This window comes from Amblyomma americanum, chromosome 11, assembly GCF_052857255.1.
Source record: "Amblyomma americanum isolate KBUSLIRL-KWMA chromosome 11, ASM5285725v1, whole genome shotgun sequence".
In the NCBI taxonomy this organism is placed as follows: Eukaryota; Metazoa; Arthropoda; class Arachnida; order Ixodida; family Ixodidae; genus Amblyomma; species Amblyomma americanum.
The window spans coordinates 78,027,188-78,035,849 of record NC_135507.1 but is presented as its reverse complement, the minus strand read 5'-3'; the positions used below and the strand labels follow the sequence as shown (position 1 = coordinate 78,035,849).

The following is an 8,662-nucleotide window of genomic DNA, read 5'->3' as shown; positions in this document are numbered from 1 at the left end:
GCAGACGTTGCAGTGATTTTTTGAACAAAAAAAAACTTCATGATCACTGCCAGCGCCAAAACCCAGAGCATTATAATGGACGGAATGGTGCTCGTACCCTCGTGGTAGTCGGAATTGTTTTACATTTCGGCATGGTTTAATCCTTCAGTTGAGTAGAACCACAACACGGTTAAAAAATAATTTGATTAACGTGTGTAATAATTTGAACATTTACCCATACTTAAACGCTCGGCTAACGATGGGACACTTACGGCAGCTCCCCGAAAGCTACCCGCGCCCCTCACCCCGGACGTCCATGAGAAGTTATCGCTCGGCATGTTCACGAAAATTTTATTTCGTGTGGCATGCGCACCTTTATTTCCTTTGTCTGCTCTTTGTTCAGTGTTTTTGCTCCGCTAAAAGTCCGACATCCAAGACGCATTTTTTTCTTATCCCATTCCAATCGTGGCCAGATCTGACTGATTTCTGAAGCATGAAGAGTGAAAGAGATGCATTGTCTTCACTATAATTTCTAGAGTCGCCAAACTGCCAGCCACAGCTGACGAACACTCCAAACAGTTGAATACAGACACTAAACCATTGATTTTGCCATGCCTAAAGAAATTAATTTCGAGCCATTTTTGTTGGATGAACACAAGCCACGCAGGGGCAGATGGCATCTCGCGTCTTGTGCTCGGCTGCAAAATTTTCCATTGAAGAAATGTTCCTTGAATTCATGGTGAACCACATAGCTTTGCTACATGCATTGACGTTCGGGTTCACCGATTTGCAGGAATGCAGATTTCAGTGAATGAGTCCAACCTCCGCATGATAAATTCAGGATTATTTCATTCAAATAGCGATTGAGGATATTCGCGATAATTCTATTGCTCCGTTGTTCAAACGCTATTAAGCAGAAATCCACATGTCTAAACAACTGAAAGTTAATGAGAGGATGTCAGAGGCAGAGACAATGTTTTACAATGTAAATATCAGGCGAGGATGACGAAGAATTTGGCAGTCCATGAAGTCCACGAAGCTTGGGCCTCTTAGTGATAAGGGCATTCGACTGCTGCGCCAGAGTACCCGGGATCAATCCAGTCGACTGAGGCAGCGTTTCAATCGAGATGGAACTGGAAAGGCGCTCGTGTGCTGTGCGTTATGTCAGTGCACGTAAAAGATCCACAGGTGGTCCAAATTATTCCGGGGTCTTCTACTACGGTAACTAATTTCGACCACCTGGGGATCTTTAACGTGCACTGACATCGCACAGCACACGGGCGCCTTAGCGTTTTTCCTCCATAAAAATGCAGCCGCCGCGGTCGGGTTCGAACCCGGGAACTCCGGATCAGTAGTCGAGCGCTCTAACCACTGAGCCACCGCGGCGGGGAGCCCTCCCCTATGGCACCTCTTCCTTCCTTTCTGCTTTCACTCCCTCCTTTATCCCTTCCCTTACGGCGCGGTTCAGGTGTCCAACGATATATGAGACAGATACTGCGCCATTTCCTTTCCCCCAAAAACTAATTATTATTATTATTATTATTATTACTACGCTAACTCTTTATTTCTTTTTTCACTACCACTTTCCTCCTTTCCCTTACGGTGCGGTTTGGGTGTCCACCGAGATGATACAATTACTGCTCCGTTTCCTTTCCTCGAGCAGCCCACTTTTCAAAGGCCAATTTTTATTGTACAGCGCACGGCGGTTTTTTTTTTTTGCTGTTCATCGTCAACAGTGTAAAGGAGAATGAAGAGTAACAACCTCCTCTCGCCTAAATCTCAGATTCCAATTTGACATTGAATAAAACTTCAATGCAACTCCACCAGTACAAAATCAGCGTTGAAAGCAAGCAAGGGTTTCACTTAGGCGCTGAATTTGTTGATCAGAAGCGTCTTACTGGACTAGTGATTTTTTGTGCGCTGAATGCATTAGCTAGCGGTGCCTAATCAAGAAAGCACCGGCTCCATTTGCAGTCGCTCTTTGTCATCTGGACGGAGCTTGAATTCTCGTGCTGATGTCCTCGGCCATACGTATATTTTGCTCGCGCACCACTTTTTTGTACACATGCATTGCTCTTCTGGCCGTAAATTCATCTTCCCTTTTAATGCGACAGTTTTACTGGCCGCCAACCTGCGATTTCGCCGTGGCGGTGCTGCGAGCAAGCACACGACGTAACAAGGCGCGCCTCGCCGGTCTAGACGCTTCGGTGGCCAAGCGCAGTTGGAGTATAGAGGGTCTCGCTTGGACGACGTGACGTTGCCGTGCAGCGTGCGTTTTGCCGTGCAGCGCGCGTGTTTCGCCGCAGTATAAACGCGCCTTAAAGTCCGGGATACATGGAGCGTTTTTGTCGGCGCTTTTCGCCCGACGGCGCGCGTTTGACGCCCGGCCTCGAAAAAAACACCCGCCGACGCCGATCTGGCCCCGCCAGATATTTAACATGATTCGTCGGACGCTGCCGGAAGCAGCCAGCAGTGACAGCCAATCATGGCTCACTGGCTTGTCGACACTTCCGTCGTCCTCTCCGGCGCATGCTTTTCGCGCTCGCGCTTCTGTGTTCTTGGTCAGCTTGGTCTGCTTGGCACTCGCGACATGGCTATGCCCACAAAGGCAGCTCGCGTCGAGTTCAAATACGGACTGATCTGTGCGGTGCAGAAGCGTTCCATTTTGTGGAACTTTCAAAGTCGGATTATAAGGACCACAAAAAAAAAAGACTCTGTGGTTAATTGACTGCCCTCTAGCAATCCCTAAAAGGGAGTGCGATAGGGGACTAGCTTACCCCCTTTTTACTCGCATATCGGCGTATTCCTCTTTAAAGTGTATGCCCCACTTGGGGTTATTTAACTCGCAGTCATGTCGCACAGCGCTCGGAAATTTTAACGTGACAGCGTTAAACAGCTTGTGTCGCAGAAAATACGACGTCGGCATCATTGACCGCGAGCAAAAAATTCACGAAAAGTTTTCAGACAAGCAACCTAATAGGCAGGTGGGCCATCTAGGTCACGTGACAATGTGGGGTCATCACAACCTGCCCACCCAATTGAGAGCGAACTGCGCGCCGTGGCAGGCGGCAGTCAAATTCATGATTGGTCGCGACTGGCTACTCGAGAAGAACGGCCTGGGTCGCACAAGACCCATCGGTGGCAGCAGTGGCGCATCGCCTAATCTCTGCACCAATACGCCACTACGCCAGGAGAGGAGTGAGGACTCCCAGTAATCTATGAATGTTAAGTAGAGAATGACCAATTTTGCATATATGGACAATAACCCATTAAGCTATCGCGACATACTCTTAAAGCGAACATTAAGTTTCCCATCCAATTGTTACAGAGGGCACGCTTTCTTTAAACGATCCTCAGGGACACACGCGAAGCTCGTATGAATAGCATGGACTGGACGAATTTTGCAGGAATACGCTTCGAATCGGGCTGGGGTCATTTTTTCTATGTGCTAAGCATTAGTTTTTTTTTTATTTCTGTGACGGCTCGAGCAATTCTGTCATTCCGCTTGTACGTAATCGGCGTTTAATGTGTTATTCGCTGCTCATTACTGCATGCATAGCTCATTTCGCCCAAAGTGTGGGAAGAGCTACTTCGTGTATTTAAAATGACACATTAGAAATGCACCCAAGCAAGCTCTGAGCGTGATCCTTGGCGCTCTTTCATTTAACTGCTTATCCATTAAAACACATATTTTGAATGGGTGTATAGTATAATAAAGCGCCCATTCTGGAGGTGTCGCTTGTTGCTAAATGCCCTTTTGAAGTGGCGCGCAATGTTAGCTGCAGGCACTGCAATCCCCGTCAAGTGTGTATGGTAGTTCATGTGTGGCGTCCAAATGGAGGCCACCGCGCCTACAGTAATAATTCGTGTCCGAAGCTCGTTCCTTTAAGCACCGAAATCGTGCAATATTTTTTTGTTTTTGTTTGCATTTACATCCTCGCTTTTACGAACTTTGTTTTGTGGTCGAAGTAACTTCATTTTTCCCTTCTCTTCCCTGCGTGCTCTAAGCCCTTTTCAGCCACCGCGTGTCCCTGTTTTCGCTGTAAAATCACCTCTTCTTCTCTTTCCATTCGTTATTTTTATTCTCTCCTTAAATAATACTTTACTCTGTGGTCACGGGCAGCAGAGGACGGCCAACCCATACGGAACATGAAGTGAAAAGGCCAGGAAAAATTCGCAGTGCCCCTGGTGGGCACGCGAGAAAGTTTTACTACCGACCACGTACACCTCTTCAGACGCGGCCAGGCGACCACCGTGTGCTCACTAGCTTGGCACGAAGAATGTAATTTCGTTTGGGGAAGAGAAAACCGCTGTAGTTGTTTGTCCGTTGTAGAGATGGAGGAAGTTTACAGTAGAGAGAGGGCTTCCAGACGGAGACAAGTGTTCTTGTCGAAACATTGGCTAAGCACCCTAAGGCTCCCCCTTCCTCGTTCACTTTGCTTGAGCTGTCGTTTCGCGGTGGACACCTCAATCGCGTCGAGAAGACAGGAGGGAGTGAAATAAGGAAGATACAAAAAGTGCGCAATTGAGCGTTCTAAAATAATTCAGACCACCTGGTGGCAGCAAAGGGGCATCTTTTGCAGTTCACCTCTGCGGAAACGCGGACGCCGCAGCCAAGACCTCGCGGGATTCAGCCCAGCAAGCGAACTAGCCGCTAAGCAACCGCCCGGGTGATTTTTTTTACTTCTGTGTGATACCTTCGTATATGTGGTCTGCTCTCGTCTTTAAATTAGTTCATGTTACCCAAAATTTTCAGATTTCATTTGCCCCATAGCAACCAATCTTTAAGAAATCTTCCAGTTCGTTACTTGCACTCAATGTCGAGGCCGTATGCAGTGAAGACAAATTGCTCCAACTTCCGAAGTTTTATCTCAGATTTCGGCTCTCTGCACTAAAATTTGCCACATTATTTAACACTCTCTTGTTTTTACCGGCACCTTCAAGACTCCAGTTCGCCATACTAGACACTTGTGGGGTCGATTTGTTAAGTTAGCTTCTAGAGGCGGTGCCTATATATGCTCTATAAACTGAGCTGTCAGCGATGCCCCGCTAGTGTGTAGCACTCCTGGCAAGTCAATTCACCGCCGCGGGCGCTGCACAATATGTAAATCCCCAAAGTATACAGCATTCAGTATGCGCATTTTAAAACATGCAGCCAATGAAAGCGCCGGAAAGCATAGAAAGGCTTTACCGGAGTGTTCCCCTCTGTTCTCATTGGTTGTCAGGAAATTCTCGAACCTACTTGCCAACTAAAGAACAGGCGGCTCTTTGGTTTATGCAGAAGCAAAAAAATTTCTAAGCAAAGTCATCGCCACTGGCCGCAGCTTAAGTGCACATCCATACAAATAGAACTGCACCGTGCGTTACTGCTCGAGGGCACGGCGTGGCAAAAATGGACATCCACATCAGGAATGTAAATTTAAGAGCGCCATTTACAATAATTGTTGGATGGGTTGATGAGATTAATAAATAAAGTGGCCGCTGCTGGCAAGAGAGAAGGTTAATTGGAGCGATATGGAAAGGCATTTGTCCGTCAGTGGGCTTAGTCAGACTGAATACGATAATGCTGATAATGATTTGCGAGTAATTATAAGTCACGCTAGTTATTTTCCTTACTTGAGCGTAAGAAGGTGAAACACTGTGATCTATTAATAGGTGTCCGTAATAATTTCCACCTCGAAAGTACTGTGTTTCAAAAGCGACAGGCATAGAACTCATCAAGAAAGCTTTCTGGCGTATCATAAACAGGATAAAGCACACGGCAAGAACCTCTGCGGAGTCAAACTGCGTTCCCTGCAAGCATGACACGAGGACGTACCGGCTCATTTTCATACCGCAATCATTGTACAAACTCAGACAAGTCAGAAGTCCTCTTGATGAATCGAAGACAATACCAAAAGAAAACCAACGCCCTGTTGTGACTCACCCTACTCGGAAAGCAGGTACTAAATTTGACAGTGCAGAATACTGGTACTCAGTACATGACAAAAACAATGCAAACTTCAACGATATACATCTTCAAAACCAGTACCGAAATCTCACACACACACACACACACACACACACACACACACACACACACACACACACACACACACACACACACACACACACACACACACACACACACACACACACACACACACACACACACACACACACACACACACACACACACACACACACACACACACACATACACACACACACACACACACACACACACACACACACACACACACGCGCACACGCGCACACGCGCACACGCGCACACGCGCGCACACGCGCACACGCGCACACACGCGCACACGCGCACACACACACGCGCACGCACACACGCGCACGCGCACACGCGCACACACACGCGCGCGCACACGCGCGCACACGCACACGCACACGCACACGCACGCACTCGCACGCATGCGCATGCACGCACGCACACGCACGCACGCACACTTAATACCAAGGATCTAAGCAAAAAACAGGGTCTTAAAGAAGAACAAGCAACGAAGCTCGTCACTGCATATGTGTATAGCAAACTCCTGCACAGCGCTCTGTATCTTACGCGAATACAAACGCAAACTAGAAAACACTATTCTCCTTCAACACCCTTCACAAGGCCACTGTGAGTCTACTCATATATACACTTCAAAACAGTGACTTCCACACAGTGGTCTCTCTCAATTTCACCGAAGTAACACAACACACAGAGGCAGGCAAGTAGCGCGCTTCTCTTCTACGAAGCAGGGATGCTACATCCTGAACCGAGCAGGCATCACCCCCATCAACCTGGCACCAGTTAGGCATTACCCTCAGCTACCGCGCAGCATCGCATTTCCAAGCAAACCAAAAAAACGTGACGCCGCACCTCCATGACGGTCGAGGTCAAGTAAATGCAAATCATGACCGCAGAAACAGCACGTGTATAACGATATACACGGATGCCACACGGTCTAGTATGGGATCAGACGCGTAGGTCTCATACGCACCTGGGCAGACCGAACCAATCACCCGCCCAGCTGGGCCATTTTCCAACATAACCACTCTAGAAACTGACGCGATTATACATGCCACGCAGGACGCATCTTTACTCGCTTAACATGTGACCACTAACATCCAACATCTATATCGACTCCAGCAAAGCCATCCGCAATATACAACGCAGACAATTGGATACACACCTATAATAGGACATTCTAGTAGAATTCTATAACGGCAATCCGAACATAACAATCACCCTCCGTTGGATACCTGGTCATGCTGGGACCGAGGTAATTAAGTTGCTTCATTACGATTACCTTCTTATTTCCTCCTCCTCTTTCCCAAAGTAATCAATGTTCCTCATTTTTCTAAAAACGTCGAACTACTTTTCTGCACTCATTACGTTTCTTCCTCTGCGCCGATCTCTCTCTCGCTCTTTCTGCAGGCGTCATCTCACGAAGACATGACCACCAATGTCAGTGGAGAGATGCAGACTACCTCCAATCCAGGATGCATCCCAGTCGCCTGTACGTACAACGGTAGCCATTGAGACGTAGCTCCTTTGTGAACGAAGTATAAGCTTAGTACGCAGGAACACACGTTCGAGAAAATTCCACAGAACTCTGCACTTCCACAGCATGTCGCATAGCCCAGTTGCTTGATCATAACGTGCGGGCCAACATAACACATTTGCGCTACCACTGCTGAATGAAGACTTCTGGCATTTGTTGACCATAGACCTTTTTTTATAGCAAAAGCTACATTACGCTAGCATTTCGAGCCTTCAACGTGGCGGCACCGTGGCGGTGCCGCCATGTGTCACGTGGTTTGTACGTGGTGCGTGGTTGGTTACATGGTGCGGAGCAGCTGCCGGCGGCGCGGCGCGCCGGCGAAACTGAGGGGGGGGGGGAGGCGAAGTAGAGAGGGGGAGATAGTGAATCTACGTCCGGGGACGAAGATATAGAAGGAACGCCCAGCGAAACGCAGCGGCGAAAGACTGACTTTGCATTTCGACTGAGCGTGTTCCACTCGGCCAGCTATAACTATCGCGTAACTCCAGGTTTAGCCAGATCTAAACCACAGCGATTTTTTTCACTGAGGCTGTCATCCCATCTGATGTCCCAGTACAAACAACTCTCGGTAAATGAATACTACCATCGCTAGTTGGCTTGCTTCTGAAAGTTTTATCGGTCAGTAAGGCAGCAGAGTGCACTAACACACAGTCATTTTGTTGGTACAGCCTCAGAAATGCAAGATGATTTGTCTCATCTTCCCATCTGTAGCGGCGCTGGCATCGACAGCGGCGCTGATGAAGGTGAAGTTGGCGCGACCTGCCTCGCGCAAACCAGAATCTCTGGCTCGTGCAACAGAGAACGCTTTCGAGAACCGGCCTGGACAGCAACGTCAACAGCCCGCTCCGCCAGCTAACCAACCGCGGTTACCGGGACGTCAAATAGATGTGGACTTCCTACCACACATCCATCAAAGGAACATACGTGTACACGCAGGATTGAGCAGTGCGCTTCATTTCCCTCACACATCGCTTGTTAATACCGTTGCAGTGGAGCGACATCCTTGCCGCACTGGGCTACACCGCGGTGGCTGCCCTCAAGGTACCTCTGCAAGACTTCTGCAGCTTTTCTTTTTAAAACCACGAAATACCCCCAAGCGCATTGTGTTGTTTAAAGGCGGACTTATATGA

The 8,662-nt window shown here is 48.2% G+C and overlaps 1 non-coding gene across 1 annotated transcript; it reads right to left on the bottom strand.

Moving 5' to 3' along the window:
- Window positions 1–1,293: 1,293 nt before the first annotated feature.
- On the bottom strand, window positions 1,294–1,365 carry TRNAS-ACU (transfer RNA serine (anticodon ACU)). Its single transcript has one exon. It is a non-coding gene; the product is annotated as a tRNA-Ser (tRNA).
- Window positions 1,366–8,662: the final 7,297 nt, after the last annotated feature.